General features: G+C 45.3%; 1 protein-coding gene across 24 annotated transcripts in view; it reads left to right on the plus strand.

Annotated features, from left to right (window-relative positions):
• The first annotated feature begins 2,132 nt into the window (after window positions 1-2,132).
• The window catches only part of ADGRL2 (adhesion G protein-coupled receptor L2), a 179,679-nt gene continuing 162,369 nt past the window's right edge, over window positions 2,133-19,442 (plus strand). For 7 of the 24 annotated variants that reach the window (XM_088463313.1, XM_088463317.1, XM_088463324.1 and 4 more), the window contains exon 1: window positions 2,136-2,539. The gene's annotated coding sequence lies outside the window, so the exon portion shown is untranslated. Of the gene's footprint in view, window positions 2,540-4,781; window positions 4,829-4,984; window positions 5,042-14,120; window positions 14,496-19,442 lie in introns of those variants that run through there. The other 17 variants (XM_088463328.1, XM_088463331.1, XM_088463332.1 and 14 more) reach the window with 6 other exon arrangements.

Below are 19,442 nucleotides of genomic sequence, written 5' to 3' on the forward strand. Positions count from 1 at the left end.
GTGATACACGCAGTATACAGGTGATATAGGGGTGATACACGCAGTATACAGGTGATATAGGGGTGATACATGCCGTATACAGGTGATATAGGGTCGATACACGCAGTATACAGGTGATACATGAGGTATACAGGTGATATAGGGGTGATACACGCAGTATATAGGTGATATAGGGGCGATACACGCAGTATATAGGTGATATAGGGGCGATACACACAGTATATAGGTGATACAGGAGTGATACACGAGGTATACAGGTATATAGGGGTGATACACGCAGTATATAGGTGATATAGGGGTGATACACACAGTATATAGGTGATACAGAAGTAATACATGAGGTATATAGGTGATATAGGAGTGATACATGAGGTGTTCAGGTGATATACGCAGTATACAGGTGATATAGGGGTGATACACGCAGTATACAGGTGATATAGGGGTGATACACGCAGTATACAGGTGATATAGGGGTGATACACGCAGTATACAGGTGATATAGGGGTGATACATGCCGTATACAGGTGATATAGGGTCGATACACGCAGTATACAGGTGATACATGAGGTATACAGGTGATATAGGGGTGATACACGCAGTATATAGGTGATATAGGGGCGATACACGCAGTATATAGGTGATATAGGGGCGATACACGCAGTATATAGGTGATACAGGAGTGATACACGAGGTATACAGGTATATAGGGGTGATACACGCAGTATATAGGTGATATAGGGGTGATACACACAGTATATAGGTGATACAGAAGTAATACATGAGGTATATAGGTGATATAGGAGTGATACATGAGGTGTTCAGGTGATATACGCAGTATACAGGTGATATAGGGGTGATACACGCAGTATACAGGTGATATAGGGGTGATACACGCAGTATACAGGTGATATAGGGGTGATACATGCCGTATACAGGTGATATAGGGTCGATACACGCAGTATACAGGTGATACATGAGGTATACAGGTGATATAGGGGTGATACACGCAGTATATAGGTGATATAGGGGCGATACACGCAGTATATAGGTGATATAGGGGCGATACACACAGTATATAGGTGATACAGGAGTGATACACGAGGTATACAGGTATATAGGGGTGATACACGCAGTATATAGGTGATATAGGGGTGATACACACAGTATACAGGTGATATAGGGGTGATACACGCAGTATACAGGTGATATAGGGGTGATACACGCAGTATACAGGTGATATAGGGGTGATACATGAGGTATACAGGTGATATAGGGGTGATACACGCAGTATATAGGTGATATAGGGGCGATACACACAGTATATAGGTGATATAGGGGCGATACACGCAGTATATAGGTGATATAGGGGCGATACACACAGTATATAGGTGATACAGGAGTGATACACGAGGTATACAGGTATATAGGGGTGATACACACAGTATATAGGTGATACAGAAGTAATACATGAGGTATATAGGTGATATAGGAGTGATACATGAGGTGTTCAGGTGATATACGCAGTATACAGGTGATATAGGGGTGATACACGCAGTATACAGGTGATATAGGGGTGATACACGCAGTATACAGGTGATATAGGGGTGATACACGCAGTATACAGGTGATATAGGGGTGATACATGCCGTATACAGGTGATATAGGGTCGATACACGCAGTATACAGGTGATACATGAGGTATACAGGTATATAGGGGTGATACACACAGTATATAGGTGATACAGAAGTAATACATGAGGTATATAGGTGATATAGGAGTGATACATGAGGTGTTCAGGTGATATACGCAGTATACAGGTGATATAGGGGTGATACACGCAGTATACAGGTGATATAGGGGTGATACACGCAGTATATAGGTTATACACTCGGTATATAGTTGATATAGGGGAGATACACTCGGTATACAGGGGACGGTGCCGGCGCTGTGCTGGGAGGGATCGCGGTCCCCGGTCTGTGGCTCCGGTTCCCGGGATGACACTGAGTCTGTGCCGGGTTCTGGGCTGCGCCGGCGGGAGGGGGCGAGGAGTAGGCGGGGCAGGGCGGGGAGTAGGCGGGGACAGTGTCAGGGGTGCCGCCCCTCGCACAGCCGGCGCCGCCCCCTCCCCCCCACGCTCCGTGCCTCGCTCAGTGCCGCCGCCGCCGCCGCAGTGTGCGGGGAGATGTGACAGTGAGAGCCGGAGAGAGGCACCATGTCCCCGGGAGCGGCAGCCAGGACACCGCGCTTCTGATAGCGGAGGATCGAGGAGCCTTCCCCGGGGCCGGACTTACAGGAGCGGGATTGTGCCGCCGCCGCCGCCGGGCTATGTGGCTGTGCTGACGGGGAGCGCTGGGACATGGGGAGCTGAGGAGAGAGACGGCGCTGTGCCCCGGATCCCCCGGCTGTGCCCCCTCACAGGATCCCCCGGCTGTGCCCCCTCACCGGACCCCCCCATCCCCGTACCCCAGCTCCGATTCTTTCTTCCTTACTGGGACTATTGTATCCGCGGAGACTCACAGGCTGGGAACCCATCAGCAGGTAAGGAGAGAGACCTATGTACTATACCCAGGGCACCGGTACTGCTCACTCTCCGGGCTCTGCATCCATGCTCAGCATTAGGGCTCTGCATCCATGCACAGCATTAGGGCTCTGCATCCATGCACAGCATTAGGGCTCTGCATCCATGCACAGCATTAGGGCTCTGCATCCAGGCACAGCTTTAGGGCTCTGCATCCAGGCACAGCTTTAGGGCTCTGCATCCAGGCACAGCTTTAGGGCTCTGCATCCAGGCACAGCTTTAGGGCTCTGCATCCAGGCACAGCTTTAGGGCTCTGCATCCAGGCACAGCTTTAGGGCTCTGCATCCAGGCACAGCTTTAGGGCTCTGCATCCAGGCACAGCTTTAGGGCTCTGCATCCAGGCTCAGCTTTAGGGCTCTGCATCCAGGCTCAGCTTTAGGGCTCTGCATCCAGGCTCAGCTTTAGGGCTCTGCATCCAGGCTCAGCTTTAGGGCTCTGCATCCATGCTCAGCTTTAGGGCTCTGCATCCATGCTCAGCTTTAGGGCTCTGCATCCATGCTCAGCTTTAGGGCTCTGCATCCATGCTCAGCTTTAGGGCTCTGCATCCATGCTCAGCTTTAGGGCTCTGCATCCATGCTCAGCTTTAGGGCTCTGCATCCATGCTCAGCTTTAGGGCTCTGCATCCATGCTCAGCTTTAGGGCTCTGCATCCATGCTCAGCTTTAGGGCTCTGCATCCATGCTCAGCTTTAGGGCTCTGCATCCATGCTCAGCTTTAGGGCTCTGCATCCATGCTCAGCTTTAGGGCTCTGCATCCATGCTCAGCTTTAGGGCTCTGCATCCATGCTCAGCTTTAGGGCTCTGCATCCATGCTCAGCTTTAGGGCTCTGCATCCATGCTCAGCTTTAGGGCTCTGCATCCATGCTCAGCTTTAGGGCTGTGCGTTCACGGGACTGACAGGGCTCTGCGTGCGTTCACGGGACTGACAGGGCTCTGCGTGCGTTCACGGGACTGACAGGGCTCTGCGTGCGTTCACGGGACTGACAGGGCTCTGCGTGCGTTCACGGGACTGACAGGGCTCTGCGTGCGTTCACGGGACTGACAGGGCTCTGCAAACTTCCATCTACTTGCAGCTCTTTCTTGAGGTTCAACTGGTGTAATGTGCTTAAACCTGGCATTGCAGCCCCCTCCCCCAGCAGCAGGATCCCTGGAGGTTAGGACTGATCCTTACACAGTGCTCACATACGGGATACACAGCTGAACACTGACTGCTGCTGTGCACTGCAGTGTCCTACTCGCCCAGCAGGGTCACCTAGCACCAGTCCTATGGATGTAACCTGATAGGATCCCCAGCAGTGACCTGCACCCAGACAGCAGTGCCCCTAAAGGTGGGCATTAGACTTCCATGTGTGCTATACAAGGGCACGGCAGAGCTGGGCGGTGGGGCACCAGCTAGTGATGGGTAGCCAAGGTGCATACACTCACCCTTTGTGTCCCTTTGTTTTTGTTTTTTTAAATGTATTTTTGTTTGTGCTACTTACTTCATACATGGGATTACCTCTCGCGCTGATATTGGGGAGGTGGGGGAGAAGTGAGGGGTCGCTAGAGACTGGGGGGGCGGCTTAGCTGCTGCTGTATCTTGGGACAAGGAGCGAGGTTACATGAAAACACAGCCAGATGTGAACTGGCTCCGGCGATGGTAGGAATGGCAACAATTAGATGCAGGATCCTTTGTTCTGTGACTGCCAGACACAATCTGGGGCTCGTAGGCTGAGATCCCAAACTTTGACGGGGGGCTTTGCTTACTGCCCCAGCTAAAGGAGTCGTCTCCTTCGGTCTGGTGCCCCAGGCGAAGCCCGTTTGGCTTATCCTATGTGAAGGGGCATCCTGTGCCTGGCCTGGGGAGGAGGAAATACATCTCAGTGCAGCAGCCTAGATGCTGCCAGTAAATTGCAGCTTTGCAACTGCACCCACAATCCTCACATTGGGGGGGGGGGGGGGGGTCTCTGCATCGGCTGCATACGGTGGCACTGAGTGCCGCTCCCCCCTTGTCACAGCTTACGTCGGGATCTCTGCACAGTCCTAGAGGTTTCATGCAGTCATACAATTAAATAATGTTACCTGACCCCTCTGGCTCGTGAAAGGAGAGTATCAGCATATGGAATGCTTCGGACAGCTGCAGCAAGGGATGGAGAGGGCTCTGGAGGTGTAATCTGCGGCACATTTCCAAGCTGGCGGTTATTTATGTCTCTTTTGGTAGCTGTGAATATATTGCACTGTGCCACATCCCAGCAGCCCGGCTTGGGTTCAGGTGTGTGTCTTTTTTTTTATTTTTATTTGCACATAAATATCCGTGTGCACAAAAGGAAAGATCCCGTAGAACAAATGCCCTGTTGTTTAGGGGTTTTGCTTCAGCTTTTCCCAATCCCCCTCCTCTTTGTTGCCTGCCACAGAGAGATAGAGAGGTAGAGAGAGAGGGAGAGGTGCCATTTCACATCACTCCGCACAAATTGTTGGAATTAAGGCAAGTGTGAATTCTTACAGTTCCAATGGGGGTCTATTACCATATCAAAGCTCGCCCCAGCTCTGGGTCATTTAGAAAAAACTTCAGCCTGCCTTCCACCTCCTTTACAGAATGAGGCCCATGGCACGGGGGGGGGGGGGGGGGATTGCATGATGGCAGAGCGGGGAGCTGAATTGGAGCGTCTGCTGTTTTTGTCATCATATTGACCAAGAAACATTTTTGGACAGAGCTCTTGAAAGGAGATAATCTGCTTTGTGCTGTGCGGGGAGCTCATGAAAAGTGACCTTTCAGAACGGATTGCATGCACTGTGTCCGTGCTGGGGGAAAGGGCCTTTCATGTAAATGCTAGTTGGAGTTTGGCCTTCCCTATATAGGTAGCGCACCTACAGTCCCTGTGACATACAATACACGGCTCATTCCTTAAACGGAATTAAAAAAAAAAAAAAGTGCCATAAATTGGGAGCAGGGAAGCCCCCACCTCGGCTCAGACCTCTCGCAGAAATGATTACTGCCGTATGTATAGTGACACCAATACTGGAATTCAAGCACCGTCTTCTGGCGCACATTGTGACAGCTTTATAGAATGCTGTAAGTGTCCATCAATGCGTTTAACACCCTATATTTTATTTAGCATCCATATACTGGAATTTGCTATTGTGCTGCCCCTTTTGTGCGCTGATCAACTTCTTTTGGAGAAGCCCAAATTAAAATATTTCAGTCGATGGTAATGAGTTATAATTCCCGTCCTGCTGACGTTACTAGCTGTGCATTAATTTCATTTTATTTTATTTTATTTTATTTTTTTTTAGATCATAACAAATAGAATTTGTAGTGGTACATTTTAAACACAGGTTCCAGCATTTGTATTTCATTACCCTATATTAAAAATCAATGGGGCAAATGAGTGCAGGTTGGAGACACACATAATATCTCAGACCTTAGTACGGCTGGGCCTTTGCTTTTGGTTGGTGGGTGCTCTAGTTTTTAGCAGGAGCTTCAGAGCAAATGCCATTGTGTTCTACTCTCCGTGCCAAAAGTGATATTTCCTGCTCACCGATCTATAGTCTGTCTAACCTGCTATCTGTTTTATTACTGTAAGTTGAGAATTTGAAAGGTATTAAACTTCGTCCATAGTTTTTTCGTTTTATAAGTTGAAATGAATTTACGGAGGGAGAGGAGATTTTTTTTTTTTTTTTCCTAAACATGAAATTGATAGTTTTGTATTGTAAACCATCTGGCTTTGCAGTTTACAAGAATTCCTCAAATGTATTTATTAAAAGCAGGGCGTAGGGTGACGATTAATTGCAGCAGTTTAAACTTGATCAGTAAGTCGAGAATGTGCCCAGATTTTTTTTTTTTTCTTTACCCTCGTGTAGCTTTACTTTTTTATTACTATAATTGTTTTTTTTTTTTTTATTCGATTTTTTTTTTTTTTTTTTTTTTTTTTTTTTGGTTAGTCGTTCTCATAATTTTTAGATGTTTGTTTTAAATCCTTCAGCCTCTCGTGTTTAGTGGGGTGAAAAGAGCGCAGATTGATGTCGTTCCCATTACCACGGTTACATTTGCTGTTAACTAGCTGCGCTGATTGTGGAATACTATAAAAACAGATCTTAGCCTGTTCCTTAAAGGTGATAACGCTGGGCGAGTGTGTCCGCTCACTAGTCTCCTAGGGGTGCAAGGTACGTGGAGCCCCTTTGCATGGGGGAAGACTTGGGTAAAGTTGATAGGGTACTCCAGCAGCCTTATCCCTTTTATTGTGGGGGTTGGGGGGAGGCTCGCAGCGATGGGAAAGAACTGTCTCGAATCCTTGCTAAAATGAAGATCATTAGAGCAGGTGAGCCGAAATAAACCAATTATTTTCAGGTTTTAACTTGAACTCTCAATAAAACAAAAAATCCCTTTTAAAGGGTTTGGCTCGCTGGGTTATATTAATGATTTAACTTCAAAGAAAGACATCCAGCCTCCCAAACAGTGCATGGACAAGTCCTGAGATCCCAATCCAGCCCTGCAAGTCTATTCACAGTCAGACTTTTATTGCAGTCATTTGCACAATCCTCTGATACATTAGCCGCCAATCTCTGGGTGTCTCCCTCATTTTAAATGAGCAAGTGGCGAAGCTTTTCACCTTTGTTTTGTCCAGTATGCAAAGTTTCCATAGCAGTCGGTAAAGATCCTATCTGGCAGTCAGCAGTACAGGACCTAATACCCCTGACCTGCCTCCTGGTAACCCTCGGTGTGCCGGGCCTGGGAGCGCCACTTGGCTGGCGTTAAAGTCATTGCCACACTCGATAAACATGTACTTTGCATTTCAAGCCTGATCCTCTGTTTCCAAGGTGCCAGCTCCCAGAACCTTTCATGCTTCAAATTTATGACCTTAGTGTTTTTATTACCCGATTTGATTTGTGTTTGTTCTGGTGGCTTCTGAGACGCTGCTCGTCGTGTTGACTTCTCATACTTTTAATTTTTTCTTTTTTTTTTCTTTTTTTAGTTAGCTAGGTTCCTGCTCGGTACGTGTGGAGGGAGTGACATTATTCTGGTTTTTACAAGACGCTTTTAACATTTTATTAGATATGTATAATATATATTTGTCTGGCATGCTGCTTGCATTAACGTATTTAGTACAATATTACAAGCTCATTACGGTTCATTTTCAGATTTTTAAGCATTTAATATATATATATTTATTTTTTTATGTCACTACAGGAATTATTACTAGAATGCTACTCTTTTTATATAGCCTGTCGCCTGCCCGCTTGAGTTTCATACATCGTGTTTTGTTCAGTCTCGTCTTTTCAGAGTTGATGTTTGATGTCGGCATTAAAATAGAGATAAATGAGAAGTCGGGGTTTGTTTTTGTTTAATGCAGGGCTGCCTCGATAATTACAGGAAAAGCGATATAATGACATCCCATAAACAATGAGCACACTCCTTGTAACCCAGCAATCGCCATTGGGGAGCCTGGCAAACATTGATGTAACTGGAGTAGCCAGGCTTCTCCTCAACAATGTGCCATTGTGTAATGACCTGATTCATTCCCTGAGAAAACTGCAGCTCTCCTGGCTTTTTATTTTCCTTCCCCTCACTTAAAGGAATCTGTTTGTTTCATATATATATATATAATATATATATATATATATATATATATATATATACATACACACACACAAATCTATATCTCGTGTAGTTTCATGTTGCCGTGATACCAGGGTACACTGCTATGCATAAATATCAGATATTTGTTTCCCTCCTGTATGGCGTAGTTCCCTAACTCCTGGCATCGCCACCATGACCGGGTCGTTTTATGGCCGACAGAATCTGGTGACATATATTTGCTTTAATTAAAACAAAATGGCGTTTAATGATACGGCACACATTTTTAGGGGCTCTCTCATTTTGAGGGTTTGTTTAGTCACTGGGGCGGCTGAGGGAAAAATGAGCCCCTATTTACGCAGAAGTAAAGAGACCCCGTTACCGAGCTTGTGAGGATCACCCCGTTACTTCCCTCCCTGTTCCTCTCCATGTCCCCACAATCATCATGGAGCATGGGATCATGGCTGTCTGGGTCGCAGAACCTCTCTTTGCGTTACCAGTATTGGATATGGTGCCGGACGTTAATAGAATAAGTAGATTTTGGTAAAAAAAAAAAAAACAGATGCAGATTGTGTAACGGGGGATTTTTGTCCTGTGTTGTGATGAATCGTCCGTCCCACTTTATATTACGGAGCCAGTTTCCAGTGAGGAGTTTGTGTTTCTTTTATATTTTTCTATTAATGTAGTTTGTGTTTGTCACGGTGACTGCTAGAGTTTTCATATTGTGGGGATGTTTCTGTCATCTTCGGAGGCACCTGCTTTTTACGTTACGGATCACCCAAGACCATGTGAAGTGTTTAAGCACCTGCTACGTTTTATGGCCCTTTCAAAGGCGTTGCGTCTTGCCCCCGATGTGCCTCCGTAACTAATGGAGCACCGAGGGCAGGCACTGTGACATTCTCCAATCCGTTCAGTCACTCCCAGGTCAGGAAACCAATTTGCTAGAATTTCCGGGGAAACTGGTCAAGTACAAAGGACAGAAGTCACTTTAAAGCGAGACGTCTCCAATCTTACTTTAGCCACAGGGCAGGTTTTTTTTTATTTTTTTATTTTTTTTTAAAAGTCTACGTTCCCGGATGTGATGTCTGTCTCTCCAGGCAAGCACATTAATCATAAGCCGCCTCGTGCTTGTGTCGTGAGAAAAATGGGCCCTTGTTGGTCGGTCCATTGCCGTATGTGGGAGAATACGTCCTGAGCCTTTATATAGAACTGTGAAATGGATCTCCAGTCGCTGTATGTTACTGATGGGTCCTTGTTTCCCCTTCAGACTTGCGCTTAAAATTGAAGAGTATTTTTGGAACTTTATGTATTTGGAGACGTTGCACTTTGTGATCTACACGTCCATTGCTGCCTCAGTTTGTCGATCAAAAAGAACGTTATAGCCGCATGTGCCGAATACTTGCGGGCAGTGTGAAAATGGAAATAATTCATCATATTAAACGGCTGTAGCCGGGTAGACGCACTAAGTAACGCTTTTTTTTTTTGCTTTATTATTGCACTTTACCGTCAACTATGGTTTGCTTTATCTTTTCAGTTCTCATCGTCCTCCGCTCATCATGCGTAATTCCAAAGCTATGGTCTACAGGATTCGTAACGCTGGCGTCTGATGTGACTCCACCTCTTCCCTTTTGTAGGCAGCCATTGCACGGCCACTTTCCCGTCCTTTGTGATCCATGGCAAGTAATTCAGGGCGGAACAAAATTACCAGAGACAGGAATTGTTACATTTGCACAACGGACTATTTTACGTATTGTCTGTGTATATATCTTTGTATCTCTGTAGACTCTGATGAAACATTTCTATAAGTTATTCCTAGTCCCTGTGTTCCGTTGACCAGGGATGATTTTGAGACCGGGACAGTTTTTGTTTCGTCTTTCGGAACCAAATCTTTGGCTTCCTTTGTGTTGTGTCCAGGGGCTTCGAATTTCCACATGGAGCATCGCTGGTCCCTTTCAGTTTTACGTTTCAGCACTAAGACGTTTTAGCGGCGGCGGCTGTTGTTGTGATATGTTTTCCTGGCGCTTACAAGAACTTTTAGCCGTATATATTCATGCGTGATACACATTGTTTAAATTAAATTGCTCACAGGAGACAATTGATGCCCAATGGTGAGAGAAGCTGGTCTGAGGACTTGTCTTATGTCTGCGGCACTTTGTGTTTTGTGGAAGCATTTTCCTATAAGCCATCACCCCGACTGATTATTACTGTAGCTGCAGATGGCAAAATACCCTATCCCGCCATTACTGCCCATAGTGATTCTACCCTATCCCCCATTACTGCCCATAGCCATTCTACCCTATCCCCCCATTACTGCCCCTATCCCCCATTACTGCCCATAGTGATTCTACCCTATCCCCCTCATTACTGCCCATAGTGATTCTATCCTATACTCCCATTACTGCCCATAGTGATTCTACCCTATCCCCCATTACTGCCCATAGTGATTCTACCCTATCCCTCATTACTGCCCATAGTGATTCTACCCTATCCCCCCATTACTCCCCATAGTGATTCTACGCTATCCCCCATTACTGCCCATAGTGATTCTACCCTATCCCCCATTACTGCCCATAGTGATTCTACCCTATATCCCCATTACTGCCCATAGTGATTCTACCCTATCCCCCCATTACTGCCCATAGCGATTCTACCCTATCCCCCATTACTGCCCATAGTGATTCTACCCTATCCCCCCATTACTGCCCATAGTGATTCTACCCTATCCCCCCATTACTGCCCATAGTGATTCTACCCTATCCCCCATTACTGCCCATAGTGATTCTACCCTATGCCCCCATTACTGCCCATAGCGATTCTACCCTATCCCCCATTACTGCCCATAGCGATTCTACCCTATCCCCCCATTACTGCCCATAGTGATTCTACCCTATCCCCCCATTACTGCCCATAGTGATTCTACCCTATCCCCCATTACTGCCCATAGTGATTCTACCCTATCCCCCCATTACTGCCCATAGTGATTCTACCCTATCCCCCCATTACTGCCCATAGTGATTCTACCCTATCCCCCCATTACTGCCCATAGTGATTCTACCCTATCACCCTATTACTGCCCATGGTGATTCTACCCTATCCCTCTATTACTGCCCATGGTGATTCTACCCTATCCCCCCATTACTGCCCATGGTGATTCTACCCTATCCCCCCATTACTGCCCATGGTGATTCTACCCTATCCCCCCATTACTGCCCATAGTGATTCTACCCTATCCCCTCATTACTGCCCATGGTGATTCTACCCTATCCCCCTATTACTGCCCATGGTGATTCTACCTTATCCCCCTATTACTGCCCATAGTGATTCTACCCTATCCCCCCATTACTGCCCATAGTGATTCTACCCTATCCCCCCATTACTGCCCATAGTGATTCTACCCTATCCCCTCATTACTGCCCAAGGTGATTCTACCCTATCCCCCTATTACTGCCCATGGTGATTCTACCCTATCCCCCTATTACTGCCCATGGTGATTCTACCCTATCCCCCTATTACTGCCCATGGTGATTCTACCCTATCCCCCTATTACTGCCCATGGTGATTCTACCCTATCCCCCTCATTACTGCCAATAGTGATTCTACCCTATCCCCCTCATTACTGCCCATAGTGATTCTACTCTATCCCCCATTACTACCCATAGCGATTCTACCCTATCCCCCCATTACTGCCCATAGCGATTCTACCCTATCCCCTCATTACTGCCCATGGTGATTCTACCCTATCCCCCTATTACTGCCCATGGTGATTCTACCCTATCCCCCTATTACTGCCCATGGTGATTCTACCCTATCCCCCTATTACTGCCCATGGTGATTCTACCCTATCCCCCTATTACTGCCCATGGTGATTCTACCCTATCCCTCCATTACTGCCCATAGTGATTCTACCCTATCCCCCTCATTACTGCCCATAGTGATTCTACCCTATCCCCCTCATTACTGCCCATAGTGATTCTACCCTATCCCCCTCATTACTGCCCATAGTGATTCTACCCTATCCCCCTCATTACTGCCCATAGTGATTCTACCCTATCCCCCTCATTACTGCCCATAGTGATTCTACCCTATCCCCCATTACTGCCCATAGTGATTTTACCCTATACCCACATTACTGCCCATAGTGATTCTACCCTATACCCACATTACTGCCCATAGCGATTCTACCCTATCCCCATTACTGCCCCTAGTGATACCTGGTAGCTGTGTGCTGGACTGACTTTAGTCCCCTTACTTTGCTTTAGCTGAGTGGGGTCTCCCAGTGTGTTTTCCTCACTGACCCTGTGGCAGACGTAGGTTTGTTATTTCCATGTTGGATTAGAGAATACACCAATGCATTTTAAACAGTATATAAAATAAATGAGTATCATCCTTATTTGCATGGTGTATATAAGCTTTCGCTCCATACGTGTCATCCGCCCCAAGGTGTTCATTCTGTTTTCTGCATAAATCCCTTTGCATACAGAACGCCTGACGCTGCCGTGTGTATGTAATCCATCATAATGTGCACATGTCTGTGACTTATCCGTAAACTGATTGGCAGGTGTGCTCAAAGTATCTGTATGTATGTAACATGTGTTTGTATGTGTGTGTGTGTGTGTGTGTGTATATATATATATATATATATATGATCAGTGTGTGTACATATTTGTAATTAATGTTTGATGTGTGCCTGTGTATAATGTATATGTGACATGCCTGTATATGAGTATATTGGTAATGAGATGACTTTGACTATCTGGGAGTGTTAGAAGTGTGTGTGTCGGGGGGGGGGGGATTATGTCACTGATTCGTATCCCTTCTCTCCCTGTTGTAGCAATACTTACCGTCTCCTGTACAATAACCCTTTCCAGCTGCCTTATCTGGGGGTCCTCATGTCTTCCAGTTCCAGTCCTCCAACAGGTACAGCTCATGAAAAGTGTAGTCTGGTGGGGGGGGCGGGGAGCGTGGGGGGGGGGTCTAGGGGTTCACTGTTGATTTTAGGCAGCATTTCTTAAGAGTGTTCTCCCTAGTGGTGTAATTTTTGTCTAAAGGTCATCCTGCCAGAACAGATTTATGCTCTGTACAAGACAGGAAGGGCTGTAGAAAGCACCACTATAGCATTCTGTAAAATCCCCTCTGCAGATTGCAGTCACTGCTGGCATCTTATTGTGCTCCTGCTTTTCTTGGTCAGATGTGTGGATTATTTTTTTTTTTAGAAAGCTCTGTGATTGCGTCCCAGCCTTTTATCTTCCTGCTGATAAAGGAATTGTCATTATTGTAACACTTAAAGCATTCCTCGCCGGAGGACACAAAGGGGCTCTGGAGTTTCCAGAAGTCAAGCGTTTTATTTTTAGACTCTTTAATATTCTGGGCATGTCCGTAGCGAGCTTTGGCAATGTACATGGGGGGGGGATTGAGTGTGGGGTGGGGGGCAAGTTAGTGTTCAAACAACTTCCAACTGTATAAAGAACCGACCCAAGCAGCGAAAAGGATGTTTGTAACTGGGGAAAAAAGGAGCAGGATGTAATCAGCTCCTTATTTATATATGTCCCAGTTTGTGCTTTGTTGTGTTCGACTAACCCTGTAATCTTTCTGGGGTGTGAGGACGGAACTCCATTAGTATTAAGTCTTTAATCCTTGGCAGCAAACAGACACGGTGCTATCGCTGTTTGTTTGGGTGTATTTTCTTTTTTTTTGGGGGGGGGGGGGTATACAGTTACCAGCTGATGAGGAGATATGCCAAGTGTTGTACCTGTGGGTGGGATTACTGCCAAGGCTGTTTGGAGTAGTCTAAGAGGAGGAGGAGGGAGGAGAGGGGGTTTCTCAATCCCCCCACCACCGAATATTCCATGACCGTTGTTAGAAAGTGGTCTGGTCTGGGATGGGGAAAGGGGTCCAAGGCTTTTTCTCTCTTTGCCATACCTGAGATACTGAACGCAGCATTTGCTCATGTGGCTTTGCCTTTACATGAAGCAATCAGGCTGGAATGAAGGGAATTCTCTGTTTATCCTCCTGAAGACGAGCACCGGCTGCAGCCTCTGACAGTATAACCTCCGCCGTTGTTCTGCCTGGTGTCATCACTGCTTATATCTATAGAGGATTCTTAATCGCAGTGTTTACAGCGCAACTTCGGGACGTTACGTCGAGTCCTCCATGGCCCTTATTTGCTATATTATAGCCACTGACCAGTCTCCCTCCAAAATGTGCTGGGACGGCTCGGACTGCGGCTATGGAGGACGCTTCTGACGCCGAGAAGCCATTGTAAATAAATAATTACATGGAGATGCTGTAACCACGTCTTTAGGACCTGGGAAGTACGGTCATGTCCGTAACTGTAACCCCAGCCTGATAAACTGATACATAAAAGGTAAAATTATACAACTATTTGTCATTTTATTTTTTTCTGTCTTGTTTTTCTTGTGTGTGTGTGTTTTTGTTTCCTTTTCTCTTTGTATTTTTCTGTAGTTAGGTGTTTCTCTCTTTAAAATTGCAATCTTATCTCTTTGTGCTTTGACTTTTTCCTTTTTTAATCTATAGATTATAGTTAAGCTGTAAGTTGTTTCCTTTGCTTTGTTTTATGCTCTGAACAAATCTTCCCGCCGAATACAATTTATTTATCGTTTTGCAGAAAATAAACTATAACCATAATGGGCATTTTAGGATGTGAAAGCTTCTGTGTAAGGCTTACGTTTTTCATCTGCTGAAAGTATAAATCCTTGATGTTAAGTGTCTGCCTTTTATTTTTTTTTCATTTTGTCTTACTAGTAGGGAGCTCAGTATATTTGCAGCTTGTATTAAAATGCACTTACTCGGATAACTAAAACGCTGCCCAAAGCAGCTCTTATTATGGTGGTCGGTGACGGTTTTATTTATTTATTTTTTCTTTCTTTTGGTTCCTGAAATATTTTTGGCAACTGTAACACTTTTCTGTTTGTTTAGAGGAGCATGGGAAAGTCCTTTATAGCTATTTTCTCTTCCCTAATTGGCAGCACCACACAGTCACCTTGTGTACTGAAACACTTTGGTTACAGGTTCACCTGGCCGAGGGTGGGGATTTACCCCAAACTTCTCTTTTGGGTTTAATACAGCCTCTACCAGTTTTGGAAAAGCTTAGCTGGGTCCTCCACGTGGTGCCAAATGTATTATTTATTCTGGCTAATCCTCGCCACTGTGCAAAGTCAGATTTGTTATTGTTAAACCAAATGGCCCTTTAAGTACCCCCCCCCCCCCACCCAAAAAAAAAAAAAAGAAAGCACTTTAAGTAGATCACTTGTAATATATAGTTGTCTAATGAAGAGATTTACGGTGCAGGCGAATGGGCTATTGTGCTGGCATTACCCGCTCACAGCATGGTCACTTATTATCTTAGCAGCTCCCCGCCACATTTTCATAAGAAACATGTTCATAAGAGGTCTCGAATATTAGGCACAATTGCCCTCCGTTGGGATTATTGTAACATGGAAGAAAGAAGGCATTAGCCAGGTCTGAGTGGCGAATGGCGCGTAGAATATGGGGGGAGATCTGTGTCTGAGCACGACCACTCCGCGTGGTGACAGGCTGGACGTTTGCACGGATATTGGGCACTGTGAACTTCTCTCAAGTCTTTAGGGATTTCTGCTGTGCTGCATCAAGGGTCAACCGCCTGCTACCCATAGCCCAGTACATACCCCCCCCCCCCCCCAAAAAAAAAAAAAATCCTGTCTGCTAAATCTGCATAAAAAACTATACTTTTGACAGTCCGTAATGCAGAGGGAAATGTTCAAAAACATTTTCAAAAATATTTGAAGAAAGTTTGCAGGTGGACGTATCACTGTCACCTCTACATGTTGAACTTCCCATCTTTATATTGAACAGCACAATAAGGAGCCCGAGATGACTCCTATTGGAGATGACTATTCCCCTGGGAAGTTCTGTTATGGTATTAAAGTTGAGCTTCTATATAATGTTTCCTAATGGATAATGCTATGCTTTATTTATTGGACCCTTAATTTAGAAACTTTGATTTTTTTTTTTCCCCCCAGCAGGGTATAACTTTATAGCGCTTAGATTTTGCCTACTGTCCGATCTGCTCCTACCCCCGTCCTGCGTCCGGATAACCAGCTTCTGCCGTTTCTGCCCCATCTGAAACTGTCCAATATTTTGACTCCTCTTATCTGAGAACTAATTATACATTTTAGTTTGAAACCTGCCCAAAACCTTCTGTCTGAAACTTTTTTTTGATCTTCCAGCCCCAGCGTGAAAAATGTGTCACAGACCTAGAGAGCGTTGACCTCCGAAGGCCAAGGTCTGCTGATGGCATACATGTGTGTGCCCGTCACAAAGCACGGACCTTTCTCAGACACAGCTGTAAACCTTCTTATCTCTGTTTATTTCTTGGAGTCTCTATTGCTAATCAGAGGTGATGAATGTTCTGGATAACAGGAGTCAAAATGCTCTGCGGTGTCAGAATTCAAAATATGTAAACCCCCCCCCCCACCCCCCCCCCAAAAAAACTAACTTTTAAATTCACTGCAACAAAGGCTACAACGTAAATGTTTTTCTTTTCTTCAGTGCTCCCTGTAACCACCTACATTAGTCAGTCTATGTATTTTATTTGTACTTTGCACCAGTAAATTAGTTCCGGCATTACAGGGATTGAAACTTGGACTAAGTGATTGTTCCCGACCTGTCAGAGGGGGAGTTTGTGCTTTATTAGACATAACATGATAACAGACTTGACGGTGTGTGTATCACGCCTCCGTCCTCGCTGGTGGTTCGCTGTATCCAGCATAGAGCCATCGTTTTTAATACCACGGTGAATATAATGGTCCATGACGATCGCCAGGGTCTCTGTTAAGCTAATATTTGGAAAAGGAAGGAAAAGAGTTCCCACTGCAATCCGGCTTCCCTTACATCAAAACTTTTTATGACGTCCATGATTCCATATTGTGCGACTAACATTTTTTCTGTTTATCTTTTTAATTGACCCTCTTCTGTAGTTTGCTTTTGGTAAGGGTGCATTTCATGAACATTGGGTCATCCAGCAAATGTACGCTGGTGGCAGGTGTTCATGGCTTTTTATGGCTCTGTATCTCCTGTCCGTGACACCCAATAACCGTCGCGTTGGGTGAGTATCACCCCACAGCATGCTATATAAGTTTCACATTTGTTGTATGTACAAATGTGTCCAATGCTTCCTGATACTCTCCCTCACATTAACCTCCAAAGCGAATCCGTTATAAGCGACTACGCCTGGTAAGCGACTGCGGCCAGGGGTTAGCAAATGTCGTGTTCAGTAAACCCTGTGCTTTATAAGTCCTGCTAATTAACACACTTCATAATGGCATGCAAATTAACTGGAAGCAGAGTCCATAGTTACAGAGGGCGCCCAGCAATTGGCGTTTGTGAATATTTGCTGGCGTTTGTGGTTGGGAACTGAGCTTATGGCTCAACTTTTCTGTTAGTCTTTTCCTTCATTCACTTTGGAAACCGATTATTTGGAAGCGGGTTCCTGACTGCTATCGAGGTCTGCCTCCCTCGTGCCATCAGCTCACTGTTTGACACTTTGTGGTTGACTTTCCTTTTATTTTGAGATTGTGCTACATGGCATGTTTTGTTATTGATCAACTGGTTAGATAAGAGAGGGCTGAATGGTGCCAGTCGTGTGACTAAAGCGCTGTGTGTCTTTGTTGTGATAAAGGCCGTCTTATAGGCTCAGCCGCAAGCTACGGTGTAGTTGAGGAACAGTAAGTTAATAAAAATGACTTCATGTGTTGATTTATGACAGATTAGAGCGGTGATGGGCAACAGGAGCCCCCCCCTCCACCTTCCAAACCTTCACCGACGGCCCCAGCTCCTCTTGTCTTACGCTAAGATTTGTTTGTGAAACTGCAATACACCTGCTAATATGCAGTTACAGATACATCACTTTCTTTAGTTAAATATTGTTTTCACTTTTTACTGAGTTTTAGGGTACTGTGCAGCCATTTTGAGGGCTGAGGCCGGCCCCTGAGATTCAAAATGGCTGTGTTCGTTGGAAAAAAAACATCATCCATTATATTCTCATGGCAATCTCTCTGCATTATTTGGTAAGTTTGGTCCTGATAGTGGGCATAGTTCATTAATGTCTGCCTGGATATAGGCTTGGGCAGACATGCTGGGATTTGTAGTTCCACAGTAGTGGAATTGCCACCGGTTTCCTATCTTAACTGCTTATCTTTCCAGAATGCTAAATATACACAGATGTTATATTCATACATAAACGGCTTCGCCGTGTCCCTGACTCAGATGCTGCCTTTCCCGGCATTATGTCACACGCTGTGATTCTGGCGCAGAGATGGGAAGTCGCTTAGTTCAGTAGCGATCAGATCTTGGTGAAGGTGTTCGTACCCCTCCATGATTTATTCATGTTAAAACTTCATATTTGTAAAAAAAGCTGTAATATTTTAGTCCCTACCATGTGCGCTTAAACATTAATCACCCTGTTGAATAATGTGCCCAATTACTGTAAATTATTAATGCCTGGGTCCTTGGTTAAAATCTGGTTCTGGATTCCCCCCCCTCCTCTTTTTTTTCCATCCGGCAGCGGCCGCCTGGATTTAATGAGATATAATGTAGAAAGTAGAGGAATTTCGGTCTGGAAATTGTAGATTATTGAATGGATCTAATAGCTGAGAGATGTCCTTGGCATATAATGTCCCCCTGGTCCTGTATAGGAAAGTAGGAATCTGCTTTAAACGTTTGTTTTATGTATTTGAAGATGATTTATTTTAGTTATAGCCCTGATGAAAGTATTGGTGTGATACTGAAACATTGTTCCATGTAGGTTATTTAAGTCCATATATTGTTTATGATAGATAAGAACCTGTAAGGCATTAAGTTCTTCTACTGTTATGTGCACGTGTGTGTCAGTGTGTGTGTGTGCGCTTACGTCTTGTCAGTGTGTGTGCCTGTCAGTATGTATGTGTGTGTGTTTCTGTCAGTGTGTGTTTCTCTGTGTGTGTGCCTGTCAGTATGTATGTGTGTGTGTTTGTCAGTGTGTGTTTCTCTGTCAGTATGTATGTATGTGTGTGTGCCTGTCAGTATGTTTGTGTGTGTGTTTCTCTGTGTGTGTGCCTGTCAGTATGTATGTATGTATGTATGTGTGTGTGCCTGTCAGTATGTATGTATGTATGTATGTGTGTGTGCCTGTCAGTATGTATGTGTGTGTTTCTGTCAGTGTGTGTGCCTGTCAGTATGTATGTGTGTGTGTGCCTGTCAGTATGTATGTGTGTGTGTTTCTGTCAGTGTGTGTGCCTGTCAGTATGTATGTGTGTGTGTGCCTGTCAGTATGTGT

This window comes from Taudactylus pleione, unplaced genomic scaffold (genome assembly GCF_031769625.1).
Source record: "Taudactylus pleione unplaced genomic scaffold, aTauple2 ptg001343l, whole genome shotgun sequence".
NCBI classification, from domain to species: domain Eukaryota; kingdom Metazoa; phylum Chordata; class Amphibia; order Anura; family Myobatrachidae; genus Taudactylus; species Taudactylus pleione.